Below are 15197 nucleotides of genomic sequence, written 5' to 3' on the forward strand. Positions count from 1 at the left end.
CACAGTATAAAAAGATTGCAAGAAGAATGTTTATCAGCTTACAAGAACTATTTTTTTCCTAAAACTATAGTAGCACCTTGACCTATAAGTAAGTAAAAAACTGTACTCCATTTACTTAGACCGCATTTGTTCATCAAAATAGGCCCAGTTAGACTTTCACAGGGTTCTATTTTTGCCCAGTTCATATCATTTCATATTTTTCACACTCCAGCTTGATTGATTCATTCATCCATCAGATTTCAAAAGATAATAAGACTTTCTTTCTTCTAAATCATACTATAATTAAAACATTATTAATTCAGGATTGTCTCTCCCTTCAGTTACTCTTCAATTAGCGAGTCCTTTCTTTGAGACATTTTTAATATCTTTCTTATCTGGGCCTGGGGGTATTCTGGTTTGATTGATTTGTTTAGAATTTCTTTCTTTCTTTCTTTCTTTTTTTAATGGCTAGTCAGAATTTTTCTCTGATGAATAAGAAACCAGAAAAAAAAATATGGAGATTTTGGCAGATTGGCTCATTTTAAGAGGAAAATATTTCATATAGTAAAAGTGTGAAAGAAGTCTCATTCATAATCTGATTTAATGAACGAATATGGCAAAAATAGTCAGGCCATAAAAGACGGTACGTACTACTTCCCATGTTGTCCAGATGCAGCGAGTGGGTGAATATTATGGAGGAGTACTAATTATGGATGTGATTTATAATGTGGAGAACTAGTATCTTCTTCACCATTCACCTGCAGCTACAGTATGGCAGGTGACCAAAGCTTTGAAATTCTGTCCTCCTGAGACTGAAATCTGGCTATACCTCTTACCTACAAGTTACCTAAACCCTCTCAATGTGTTTTCTCATCTTCAAAATGGAAAGAAATAATACCCTCTTCACACTGTTGTTAAGTTTAAATGAGGTTAATGAGGTAATGCTTATTTCTTAGCCTGGGGCCTGATACGTTGTAAATGTGTGACGAATGGCCAGGTTATTATGTGAATGGTGAACTTGATCTCTGTTTCTAATAGAGAGATGACCTTTCAGGTATCAATTACTGAAACATAAATTGAAGAATTCAGTTATGGAACCATAAATTGAAGAAATGAACTATTCTATTTTTGCTCCTCTCCTCAATGCAATAGTTTTACATCTTACGGAATTTCCCTTCTTATGGGTCAAAAATGGTCAGATATTGGTTCATATTGTCCAATGTAAGGATAGCTTTATATTTAGAAGATTGTACTCAGCTTAATCCTACAAACCATAAAAAATCTCAAGGATAAAAAAGTTGATGATGGTCTCCTCTGTAAGCCCATTAACACACTTGTGTTTATTTCAAGGCAAGAATAAGCACAAACTTCAAATGTTCATTTAATTACCTTTCCATCCTACTAACATGGTAGTCTGAACCAGATCCACTGATAGGGTCAATTGTCTAAATGTGCCTATTTAGACATTTGAGGTTGAAACTTCAGTTAATTTCCTGACAGCTGTCCATTGATGTGTTTTAATCATTTTCACTGTAATTGATCTAAATGTTTGATTCCATTTTTTTAGAGATATTAAAAAACCTTCCTCATTAATGGATCACTTCATTGTCGCACACGTTCTCAAGGCCATCATGACAAAATTCAGGCTAGTGAGACTGAAAGATGGTTTTCTGTGTTTGGTTGAAGTTTTGTTTGGTTTTTAAGTTTTCAAGTCCTCAAACTTTGCTGTCTAAACAAATCAGTCAAATCTGTCATTGTCTCCAGCCCTGCAGGTCCCTAAACATAGAAGCCTGAGTTCATGGGTAGAGCACTGGAACAGCAAGCAGAAATTTTGGTTTTCAGGATTCCAGATGCCACAGCAGCTAATCTGGACATCCCTCAGGTAAGGGGGAGTTAGAGCATTACAGTCCTAAAGACCATTTATTCTACTTTTATTACTTACCAAATGCTTTACCTTGAACACTCAACAAAACTTTATGAAATGTGTTCTATTTTTAAAATATTTTACCACTGAGGGAGATTAAGCCCAAAGAATTGAAAGCAACTCACCTACGTTCCCACATAGTCTATAAACCCTAGGCTGAGTCTAGGGCCATGGTTTCAACCAGGGATGATTTTATTCCCCCTACCAGGGGGATACTCTGGAGACATTTTTGATTCCACAACTAAGGGAGGGGGCTACTGCTGACTAGTGGGTAGTGGCTGCTAAACATCCTCTAACATACAAGAGCGCCCCCCTCAGCAATTACCTGGCCCCAAATGTCAAGATTGCAAAAGTTGAGAAATTGGCCTAAAGAGCTATCCCCACAGAGCTTTCTACGATGATGGAAATGTTCTAATAAGTACTTGAAATGTGACTGGTGTTACTGAGGGACTGAGTGTTCATTGAATTTTAAGTAATGTAAATTTAAATAGCCACATATATCTAGTGGCTCTTCTATTGGACCACATAGGTTCTTACTTCCTGTACTATTGCTTCTTCACCTGTAGAATGTCATATAATAATTTTTTTAGGGTGGTTATAACAATTAAGTGAGATAAATAAGTGTCTAATAGGATATTAGCTGGTATTTTGGGAATTAATAAATCCACATATACATGGTAATTACACTGTTAAGATTTGCACATATATGATATATTTATATATGTATATGCACACATATGAATGAAGCAATTTCCAAAGAATGGCCTCAAATAATAACTGCTTGTTTAGATAGTCCACAAACTTTTAAAGTGTACCTACATGAGGGCTCCCATCATGCTGAATCCCTGTGTCACTTCTTGTAACTGCCACAGATGCTTGGAGCTCAAATATTAGAGATTCCTTTTACCATTCAATGAATCCCTAAATTTTAGAACTAAATTAAGGCCTAATTATTAGTAGGATTCCCCAACACACCACCACCCCCAAGGCCAGGTTTCCATAAATATCAGTACCCCAGTGTTGATAAATAGGGTTTGATCTTGGAAAGTAAAATTTGTGAAGCTTTTTAGAAGCATATCTTGTAGCCTGAAGACCTAGCCCACTCTTGCTGTTTGAAGGTGCCTCTGGAAGAGAGGCAGAATGGCCCACCAAGGCTCTGTTTGGGTGAAGACTCAAGGAGCTTGTTGGGCACACTAATGACCGACACTTTGAGGCTGTTGGCTAGGGCTGGTCTCAGATTTCTATGCAGCTGGGCAATAAGGTCACCCCTAAATGTTAGGTTTTACACTTGCCTGTAAAGAGTCTGTGCATGAACTTGATACTGGACTGAGGACTAGTTAGATTCCTCTTCCATCAACATTCTGTCTTGTAGCTTAATTCCCTTTGGAACAGGGTCTGACCTCAAAGGAAAGGAGGTTGGGACTAAAGAACAGAATAAAAATAAACAAGATCACAGCCTTTCTTTTCCTCTCCTACTTTGGGTTTCTGGTTAAGTATCATGTCCCTAGAGAGGCCTAATCCAACCAGCATACATACAGATTTCTCACTTTACTCTTGTCTTATTTTTATTTTATCACATTAATTTCTCTCAAAGCACCTTTGGGAATTAGCAATTATATACTTGAATAGTTACCTACTTAGTTTCTCTGTCTCCCTCATTAGACTATGAGCTCTAGGAGGGAAGAGATCATCTCTGTCTTGCTCACCCATAGTATCTTCATAATCCACCATCATGTCTGACACATAATAGGTGTTCAATATATATTGTTGGGTGAGTGGGTACATGAAACAAAATTGAGTTTAAATAACATGAATTACTCTTCTGATTGGTATAAGATGTAAAATGCAAGCAAAATATATTTTTTCCATATTCCTGGGAATGAATACTCCCAATTTGTGATACTTTTCCCGGATCTGAGAGAACTTTGATTCAGAAGCATTTTCCAAAGAGTATTTGTCCCATTTCTTTGATTTCAGGATTCAGGCACAAGGCCTTCGGGGATGAGGCTTCCAGGGAGGGAATTACGTGAGCATTTACATGAGCAATATAAATGCCAGGCCCAAGGTCCACATAGCATTGCTTCCTGAGGATTACGCTTCTGACAAAGGCAAAAGAGAGTGTAGCAGTTCCCAACCATGATGTTGCCCCCAAATATCCCTCTTCGAGTCCCCTTAGATATAGAGTGACTTAGACTTTCTTCCTTCCCACAAACATTGACAATGAGCTTACTATGCACTTTGGGCCACAAGTCAGGCTGAGTTACAAATACCAAGGTGATGTAGCTGAGGCTTACACTTTTAAATCCTACAAATATGAGTTCATTTCCCTGTGTGGCCACTTATTGGTGACCTTGTACAAGTTAAACATCCTCCCTAAGCCTGTGATCCCTCATCTATAACTGGGATAATCATAGCACATATTTTATACCATTGTGATGAACTTTAGAGGAGATATCCTTGCTAAAGAATTTAGCACAGTGCCTGGCACTTAGAAAGCACCCTATAAATGTTAGCCACATGTGGTGATTTTAAAACTTGGCTCCAAATTCTTTGACACTCCTCAGGTTATGGTTTCTCTTCAATCTGGATGTGCTTATGACTGCTTTAATCCATAGAGTACAGTGGGGTAACACTTTGTGTCTTCCAAAGCTAAGTCAAAAAGATATCAGCCTCCATCATATTCACTGGGATGCTGACCCACCTTAGAAGAAGTCCCACTTTTCTGAAGTCACCAGGCTGAGGTTGGCCAACAGTCCCATTTAAATACAGCCTTCCAGTCACCCCCCACCAAGGTAGTAGGCCATCCTTCTTGGAAGAAGACCCTCCAGCCCCAGGTGTTCATTGCCCTATCTGTTCAAGTCGCTTCCAGGTGAGGCCTGGACATGAGAAAGCAGACCTAAGCCATCCCACTTATGCCCTCTCAAAATTCCTGATTCATAGATTCCTAAGAGCACAGCACATGGGTTGTTGTTTCAAACAACTAAGTTTTAGGATAATTTTGGGATAACATAGCACCACATGAAACACCATAATTATCATTCGTGTCAGTTACTAAAAATGACTGTGATAAGTATTTAACATTAATCCCAATTAAATAATGATTATTAATAATTATTTGCCATAATCGAGCAGATAGTTATCATTCTTGCCATCTTGTATGCATTCACCCATCTTCTGGTAATAGCCCTCTGAGAGAAGCCAGGAACTACTGTATCTTTTCTCTGAGGATTTGCTCATGCTGCCTCCTCCTCCAAGAACACCTTCCCTCTGTCCAGTCTTCTTGTGGCTCACTCTTTCTCATCCATTAACATTCCAGCTCAGGTCCAGAGAGCCCACTCCCCGTGATCCTGCAAAGACCTCAGAGTCTCTCTTTGCACATTACTCACTGCACTTGCTACATTACATTGTAAATTTCCGTGAGCTCCTTGAAGGACACCACCGCCTTATTAAACTTCATTTCCCTGAGGCCTGCCATTTGTACAGGAAAGATAATTTCTGGTCCAGGTCTAACCACAGGCTCTGGAATCAGATTTCCTGAGTCTGAAGCCTGCCTCTGCCAGCTGCCAGCTGTGTGATCTTCCCGACTGCCTTAAAATGCATGTGTCTTATGTGTGCCTGGGGCTTCATGGATCCTGCCTCACTCGTAAAGTTCCTTATAATTTAAAGAAGAAAAGATTTAAGGAAATAGATCAGTCCTGGATATAAAGTCAGTCTTCAGTTAATTACTATTTATTGATTACAAAATATTACTTATTGGTTTGGGACCATACAGAGGGGCAGCCCTGCTATCTCATTTTTATGGCTCGGTTTATAGTTTTCCCCTCCTAAATAATTCATCTGCTTTATTTTTTTTTAAGATTTATTTATTTATTTGAGAGAGAGCGAGAGCAAGAGGGCAAGTGAGCAGGGGGAGGAGCAGAGGGAAAGGGATAGAGAGAATCTGAAATAGATTCCCCACTGAGCACACAGCCCAACTTCAGGGCTAGATCTCAAGACCCTGAGATCAGGACCTGAGCTGAAACCAAGAGTTGGATGCTCAGCCGACTGAGCCACCCAGGCCCCTGGTCATCTGCTTCATTTTTGTTTGTTAATTTGTGTGTTTGTTTAGCCTAGGATCTACTGCTAATTCCCAAATCTAGCCATGTATGCTAGACTCATCTTGGGGAGTTGGTTACAAAAACTCAGGCAGTCCTTCGGGAATCTGCAGCTTTAGTGAGATTACTAGGCGACTGAGTCCACGAAGGTGGCCCATGTACTGGGCCAACATTTAGGAACACTGACCTAGGATTTCTATCTAATTTTAATTTTACTGCTTTACCTTCTAATTCCACTTGTCAAGAGGGCAACTGATATACACGATTTTCCCTTCAAGCAGCACATTCAAGTCTTTTAAAACAAACACCCAAATGCCATTTCAATCTCTTTACCAAATGCCCTTTTCTCTCCTCATTCTGTCCCTTTCATTGGCAGTAAGCATCTCCTTGTTCACCAAAGGAGCTGACCATTTGTAGTCAAAGGATGAGCAGCTGATGGCTTCTCGTAGGGGAGTGAAGTTGCCAATTTGGGTGATGAATAAAGCCGTTCTCTAAAAGAGCCACTCTCTTTGGCACGTCTGTGCCTTCTCTACCAGAGGGGGGAAAACTGAGACTTATTCATAAGGGAATGAATAAATGGTCCAAGAATCACTCTGGAGTCAGAAGCTAATCGTCCTTGTCAAGTGGAGCCTGCTTTTCCCTATTTCATGTTTGTTGGTGAATGTCACAGCATGTATTCCTAGAACACCATTCCTGGAGGGAGAAGACCTATAATTCTATATTATATTATATCACCTTATCTCGGGATAAATTTCAGATAGAGAGGGGATAGCAGAAAGTCAATCCTTAGAAGACACCTGTGAGGCCCTTTCAACAGTGCTTTGTGAATGAATTGCCCTTTATCTCTCTCCCCAGTGACACTATCACAGCTTAACCGGCACTCATACAGCTGTTCACAGCTGCACACAAGATGCTAGCAAGAGCACAAGGTCAACCATTTGTCCTCGTGTGGTGCAGTTTAATTTATTTCCTTTGAAATTGTGCTCTAGCAAAAATCTAATCAGCAGCTCTAAAAGACATTCAGGGGTCAGATTTAAGGAATGAGATGCGTTTCCGTGTATGATTCGTCTCTTGGCTATCTACCCCTGCCCCTCAAAACATATCCAGTTGAGAACTGATCTTGACGGTGAGCTTGTTTTTAATAGACCTTCAGCAGGAAGTCAATTGAGGCAGAACAAGTGTTCTCATTATTTGACGGAGAACCATGGCCATGCTCCACGTCTCAGCTGGGTCAGCTGATGCCAGGATCCTCTTCACAAGCCAGTTCAATGCAATGTGACAGAAGAAATTTATTGAGCACCTACTGCATGCCAAGCAAATGTGCAGGGCCACAAAAGGCAATAAAAAGGTTTCATTTCATTAGAATGTAAGCTTCATGTCTTGCTCCTGAATGCCTTTACCACGCCTGGCGTGGTTTAGATGTTCAATAGATGTTGAATAAATGAATAAATAATGCACCCAGTCGATCAATCTCATAAGCCAACCTAGATGCATTGGTAGCAGCTGCCCAGAGGCTATACCAGGAAAGATTCTGAGCCTCTATCCAACTTAGTGGGAAATGTCACCTGATTTATTAACAAATCAAGGGCAGGAAAGAGTAAAATCAAGTGTGCCATGTATGCCTCCTTCTCAGGCTAAACATAAGTTATATCGCTACTCTTACCCTCCTCATCCTACCTATTTATTCATTTATTTATTTGGGTAAACCTTCTTCCCCTCAGTTTTCAAAATAAGTTGAGTGGCTCTCAGGGTCTAATCAGAAATATAAATCCCCATCTCTTCTGAATCCATATTCAGCCATTCAGGGGCAAAGAGCTAATAGATTCTCTTCTGAGTGAATCAGGGACGACTGAATGAAATTTCATCTCTCTAGCACTGTGGCTCTGCCTGGTTAGTACAGAAGACCAAGCTAACTGCAAAGTTCAAACAACTGAGAGACCCAGGGTTTACATTTTTGTAACTTAATTTGTCTGCACAAAGTTCATCTAATCCTTAGCGTGTGGGAATATATGTGATTAATATTGGTCGATCTGTATTGTTTTTCTGCTCCTTGTGTGGAAAAAAACACATGGGATTTTTCTGTCTTGACTTCACAGTTGAAGCCTTTTACTTTTTAATTGTCCAGGGCTTCTTGTTAAGTAGAGAAACATTAAAACATAGAAATTTAAATTTCACACTCAATTAGCTAGGCTGCCCTGTTGTAATTTGCTCTATGAAAGACAGGGGAGTGAGTTTTGACACTAGGTACTCAGAGAAGATGTTGCAAAACAACACGTATTTTATTTATTTTTTTTAGTTCTATTTTTCTGTTTTAGTGTTTATTTTTTCTTTATCTTTATTCCTTCTGCTTACTTTTGGTTTATCTTGTGGTTCTTTTTCTAACTTTTTTAGATGGATTTTAAAAATTCAATTATTTTTTGGGCGCCTGGGTGGCTCAGTTGGTTAAGCGACTGCCTTCGGCTCAGGTCATGATCCTGGAGTCCCGGGATCGAGTCCCACATCGGGCTCCCTGCTCGGCGGGGAGTCTGCTTCTCCCTCTGACCCTCCTCCCTCTCATGCTCTCTGTCTCTCATTCTCTCTCTCTCAAATAAATAAATAAAATCTTTAAAAAAATAAAAAAATAAAAATAAAAATTCAATTATTTTTAATAGTAGTTTTTTTTTCTTTTTTTAAGAGTGGATTTTTAAAAATTTTTTATTGTTATGTTAATCACCATACATTACATCATTAGTTTTTGATGTAGTGTTCCATGATTCATTGTGCATAACACCCAGTGCTCCATGCAGAACATGCCCTCTTCAACACCCACCACCAGGCTAACCCATCCTCCCACCCCCCTCCCCTCTAGAACCCTCAGTTTGTTTTTCAGAGTCCATCGTCTCTCATGGTTCGTCTCCCCCTCCGATTTCCCCCCCTTAATTTTTCCCCTCTGCTATCTTCTTTTTTTTAATAGTAGTTTTTATTGATTTAAGTACATAATACCATTAATTGGCCTATGATAATTGTCTTAATTATATTTCATATATTTTTATTTTGATATATCCTATGTTTACTATTATTATTTTTTTCAAAAAATTTTTGTGTTTTTTTTTTATTTTATTATGTTATGTTAATCACCATACATTACATTGCTAGTTTTTGATGTAGTGTTCCGTGTTTCATTGTTTGTGTATAACACCCAGTGCTCCATTTTAAATGTTACCTTGAAACTCACAAAGGGTCCATCCAAATTGACCTGGAGGCCTAGAGGATTATCCACCTTTCCTGTAACTTGGCAGAAAAGCTTCACTAGCAGTCAACCAATAGTTACTAAAGCCACACAAATTTGCCTAAAATTTTGGGCAAGTACATCTAAGGACTTGGCAACAAAACACAACCAACTTTTTTCTTTATACACCTTACTGGGTTTGATTTTGTGACAAAAAGTATGTATTGCTTTTATGAATTGGAAAAAAGAATTCATATGGATATAAGGAAAATATGTATATATGTTAAAAAATAAAGTCAGTGTTTCTAAAATGAAAGCTTTCTTTGAGGTTAGAAGGAAATGAACCAAATTATTCAAAAGCAGATGTTTCTGAGTGAAACTGCAAATAATTTTATTCTTCTTTTAAAAAGCTGAGCAAGAAAAATGAGGGACAAGGTATATTAGAGCATGGAAGTAATTGGAAATAAAGAATGAGGTTGGTATCCACATTGTACGAGTTATTCCAATAAAATCAGTGTAAGCAATATAATAGTTATAATATTTAATTTGCTAAGATTCCCATTTTTTCTAGCTTTTTTTCCTGAAAATTTTTGCTAGAGAAGTAAACAGGGACAGGAGGAAACTTAGCTTCAAATATGCCTAAATTCAGAAGCCTATATTTTCTGAGGATTTTTTTATTCTGAAACAAAAGGTGGAGATTCATATAATGGAACAGAGGTAAACTGGAAAAGAAACAGGAGTAAATCAAATTCGGTCTTCTGAATATAGCTTTATGAAAACCTTACAACTAAATGAATACATAACAAATATATAATTATCTAATACACTAAAAAAAAGTTACATAATTCATTAGAGATGGTAGGAGACATTGGGAAATGTATGACAATTCATTCCAAAGTTGCCAATGTTTCACCTACCTTTTCAAAAATATTACTATGTAAGGCTTGTTGCTAGCAGCCCAGACCAATGAAAGTATGGAACCCCTTAGCTACAAACTAGAAAGAATGAATAAAGGAGCCTACAAAAATGTGGCAGACCAGAAAGACACTCAACTTTGTACAAAACATCAATCTCAAGAGCTAATTAGTGGCCCCTGGAGAGTAGTTTTTCAATTAGAGATTGACTTCAATCCCAGAGGCCTGGAAATGAATTGATAAAATGTGCTTCCACCCACCTTTTTTGCTTGAGGGTTCCAGCTACAAAGAAATGAATCAAGAAAATAAAAATATATGACAAGTGAGAGAATCCTTAGCAGGCCAGTAAGAAAGAATTTGGATTCTAAAACCTAAGGAGGGAGTTGTAAAGACTAGCAGACAATGGTTAAAAGGGGAAAACACTATCTGATGCATAAAGAACTCCAGGATATTCATAGTAGGCCCTACACTTTCTAGGTATTGGTCTGGATCCAAGATCACCACATAGGATGATTAAATATCATTGTTGATACGGCAGAATAGTATACTGGAGTCTTGTTTTGGTTCCCTGACTTTTTCCTGCTCTATTAAAAAAGGTAGGGGTGGCACCTGGGTGGCTGAGTGGGTTAAGTGTCCGACTCTTGGTTTCAGCTCAGGTCATGATCTCAGGATTGTGGGATCGGGCCCTGCGTCAGGCTCTGCGCTCATCAGGGAGCCTGCTGGAGATTCTCTCTCCCCCTTCCCTTCTGCCCCTCCCCCCACTCACATTCTCTAAATAAATAAATAAATAAATAAATAAATAAATAAATAAGTAAGTAAAATCTTTAAAAAATAATAAAATGAATTCAAAAAGGTAGGCAGGCCTCTGTGTCCTCTTGTTTCAGAGGATTTGGATAGTAGAGCAGAAAACAACATCACCTTAAAAAAAAAAAAAAACCCTTGGCGCTTGGCTTTTTTCCCAAAAGTCTGCTTAATGATAAGGCCACTGTTTTGGGGGGTCTCCATTACTCATAACTGAACCTAATCCTAACTGACATTGAAATTACTTCCAACCGGAATAAGTGGTGGTTAGGAGTATAATTTAACTTGATTATAGAGAAATAATGTCATATTATCTTTGCACTCCAGAGTTTGGGATCTCTGTCTCTCTCTTTCTCTCATATGCATATATGTATGCATGTATTCTAAAATTTTGTGTGTATATTAATCACCCAAAGGTTTATTAAAATAAAGATTGCTGGGTCCTACCCCAGAATTTCTAATGCAGTAGGTCTGGAGTGAAACCAAGAGTTGTATTTCTAACAAGTTCTCAAGTGATGCTGATACTCCAGGTCTGGGGCCATTACTTCTGAGAACCAGTCTCTCGAACTATCTAAGGTAAAGGACAAGTTTTATTTTTTTAAAATATTTAATCTGTCCTGGACTGATGCTTTTATAAAATGCAATAAAAATATATTACTAGAGAAATGAAATATTAAAAAGGTATACAAATACAAGCCCTGTTTTAAAAATTGCTACTTATATTAACATGTGCATAGACACAAAATTCCTCTGCAAATTATTATAAAAGTTTCCAAATGCTGACTCACAATGTCTATACTTACCTCATTGTGGACTGGTTTGAGGAAGCTCCATGACAAGCCTGATCCAGGGCCCACTATAGCACTCCTGGCTTGACTGAGTAGCATTGGTCTGGGGGCCCTAAGGAGGTTTCCTATGTGAGAAATTCCTACAGTAGAACCCAAAGACCCCAAGCCTAGGCCAGAATCTCCTACCATGCCAGTAATGGTTAACAGTCCTTTCTCTTGGCCATCTGATATAAAGGGGAAGATGATTTGTTTGAGGGCTGGTTCAAAAGTATAGAGAGCTTCCTGGCGTTGCTTACAGAAAAGCATTATAGAGGAGCTTCCACTGACAAACTCTTAAAGAGAAGTCTGGTCATCAGATCTCCCTTCCCTATATGGGATCTTTTAAAATACTCTTTACCAATAATTGGCATTAGTCCAGGAGACCCAGACTTAAGCCCAGACTCTGCCCTTAACTAGCTGAGGGCTTAGGAGAAGTCATTTTTCCTGTGGGCATCATTGAATTGTCATCCATAATTTTCTTTAAGAAAATGTTTCTCATGGGGTTACAAAACATTCTGTGAGAAATGGGTTTGAGGTCAAATACATTTAGGCAAGGCTGACTAGAACATCATGCTCTTTGAGATTCACATTGCCAGCATCTGAAAGGGTCTGAAGCCTCTGTAGTGAAATGGTCTTGATTTTTTTTTTAAAGATTTTATTTATTTGAGAGAGATTGAGAGAGAGAGTGCTTATGCATGAGCAGGGGGAGGGGCAGGGGAGAAGCAGACTCCCTGCTGAGTGCAGAGCCTGACTGGGGGCTCAATCAGAGGATCTGAGATCACAGAAATGGTCTTGATTTTATTTAACCTAGAATTTCCCAAAGGTCACCAGTCAGAGAAAACCTGTTAGGTAACAGTGGGTATTCATGGAATACAGTCCTGGAAACACCACCCTCAAGTTTTTTTCAGTTCCAGAATTCCCTGATTCTATGATTGGTATTCCAGTTCATATAGAATAGGAAAAAAAAATGCTAATAATAATAATAATAATACCACTACCAATAAAAATAGCTAAACCTTATAGTAAGGGCTATTAGTAACTATGTGCTGGATGGATTAGAAACCCAGACACTGTTCTAAATGCTTCACATGTATTAATTCATTTAATCCTTATAACCACCCTATCATAATTATAGACATTAGTATTCCCATTTTGCACCTGAGGACATTAGACCCTGAAAATAACAATTACATGTCTCTCAAACCAAGTCATTTCTTAAAGACTTGGGTTTTCCTGGATGCCTAAGGAGAGTATCAAGAAATGAAATAGAAACAAGCCCATTTCTATTTTTTGCCTTGTGTGCCTCATTTGCATATCAAAAGCACTCTAATGTGACTGTAATCTGCACTGTTTAATGTTTCTGACTTTCTTTTTACTCTCTGTTTTAGCGTGGCTCTTGATCAAGTTACAGACAAAAGCAGCCTTCAAATTAGGCCTATTAAGATTTGTTTTTAATGAGGAGATAATTCCTCTAACAACACAAGCCAGATTCAGCTGGGGTATGATTACACAATCTTGCCATCTTACAGAAAGGAAAGGAAAAGCAGACTTCTGCCTCTTCTTCGAATCACTTCAGCCAGCCTCGAATAACTTGACGCCACTTTAAAAGCACAGAGCAAACAATATCTGAGGCTTCCAATGATGAAGCAATCCCATGGCCTATGTTCCACTATGACAGTGGGAGAGTTTCTATTTCAAGGATGTGAATTTAGCAGGCAAACGCTCAGGTTCACAGTACTGAAAATCATGGGAGGGAAGATCAATGCTTTCTTTTTGCAAATCTGAGCTGTGTTGCTTTCGTTGAATTCACTTGCCAGCCCTCTTTGTTTTTCCAGAATGAATACTCTATGATACTTGAGTAAAACAATTTGATAATTAATTCCAACCTTTTGGGATTTTTCTGAGTGCTTTTATGTTAAGTAACACAAAAATAATCTCCTGCATATTCACTTTCTAAAATGTTCTTCCAACAAAATCATTTCCAGATATATTTGTATCCTTTTCATGCTCATCTTTGTAAGTCTTGGGTTAAGAGATCTTTATCTGTAACTTACTGAATACGGCAACCAATCATTTCTTTATATTTAAGATCTACCTAATACCTCTATTCATTGGAAAGTCTTTTACAATAATATGTAATAGGGAGAATGAACTTGGGCCATCACCGATGGAGTATTCCCTAATATTTCACTTCTCATGGTAGCCCTACTTTAAAGAGATGTAAGCTTCCTTAAGGATTTGAAGTTGTGGAGCAACTTTAAAGTGATGCAGTTGTTTGCCCAAACTTGAACTTAGTACTCATGTTAAGGAATAACTCTTAAACATAGGCTGGGGATATAAAAGAATCCTTTAGCAAGAATAACAGTTACTAATACTACACGTGACTCTCCAGGTAGAACTGGACACAATCACATGATTTTATTTGTTCTGTATTAACATGGCAGAAACCAAGTGGTATGAGTGAATGAGTCACAGGAAATGAAATGGTCAAAATCAGGAGACCAAGGTCTAATTGATCTTGAACACCATCACACCCGCCCTTCCAACCTGACACATATGCAGACTCTCAGGTGACCGGCACGGTCACTTGTGCAAAGCAAGTTCATTTAATGTCACCTCCTTTCAGTTCCATAAACACCTGTTTCTTTCCTGATCATTGTCCTTTTCATACTGTGTTCTGGATTTCTAGAATGCTCCTTACCCAAACATTTATGTGGGTCATTTCTTCTATTCTCTTTTTTTCTTAGCCCAAAACAAATCATCAGAAAAGCTTTCCCTGAGCACACTTTCAAAAGCAAATCTACCCAACCCAATCCCTCTTATTTTCTGTTTCCTCTCCTTGTTTATCTTCAAACAAGACTCTTATTTGATTTATTGTTTATTATTTTTAACCTGTACTCCTCATCACAGTGTATGATCTTTGAGAAAAAATGTCTATTTTGTCCACTGCTGTATCTCCTACCCGTAGACAATATGACACAATTGACATTTTATGTGTTTTTTTTACTCAGAAGAATGGATCTTCTTGCTCATACCTTATTAATGTTCATTTTGGTTTTCATTTTCTAATACATATTTCCATCCCTGAAGGCAAGAGCTGTGTTTTATGTATCTTCCAATTCCATCCTTTAATAAATTCCTTCAGCCTCCTTCCCCCATCTATTCTGAATGTGATTTTACCTATTGCCTCTCAATGAGTGTTGTAGGTAAAGATGTTGGAGAACGCTCTCCTTTGAGAGTTCACTTAATATTTCTCCCAGATGAACTTACTGCCTCACAAAAGGGCTCTTTGTCTTTCGAGTTTAACCGGCTCTTTGTCTAGGCTGGTATCCAGCACCACAGGAGTAAAATGTCAATGCTCTCTATTTAATCAATGTTTTATTCTTGGCTTGTATTTCAATAGGGGGGATGAAGAAGCAATTCAAATGTCATTGAATTTTTTTTTTTTTT

Source organism: Mirounga leonina, unplaced genomic scaffold, assembly GCF_011800145.1.
Source record: "Mirounga leonina isolate KUSES-001 unplaced genomic scaffold, KU_Mleo_1.0 Mir_94, whole genome shotgun sequence".
Taxonomy (NCBI): Eukaryota; Metazoa; Chordata; class Mammalia; order Carnivora; family Phocidae; genus Mirounga; species Mirounga leonina.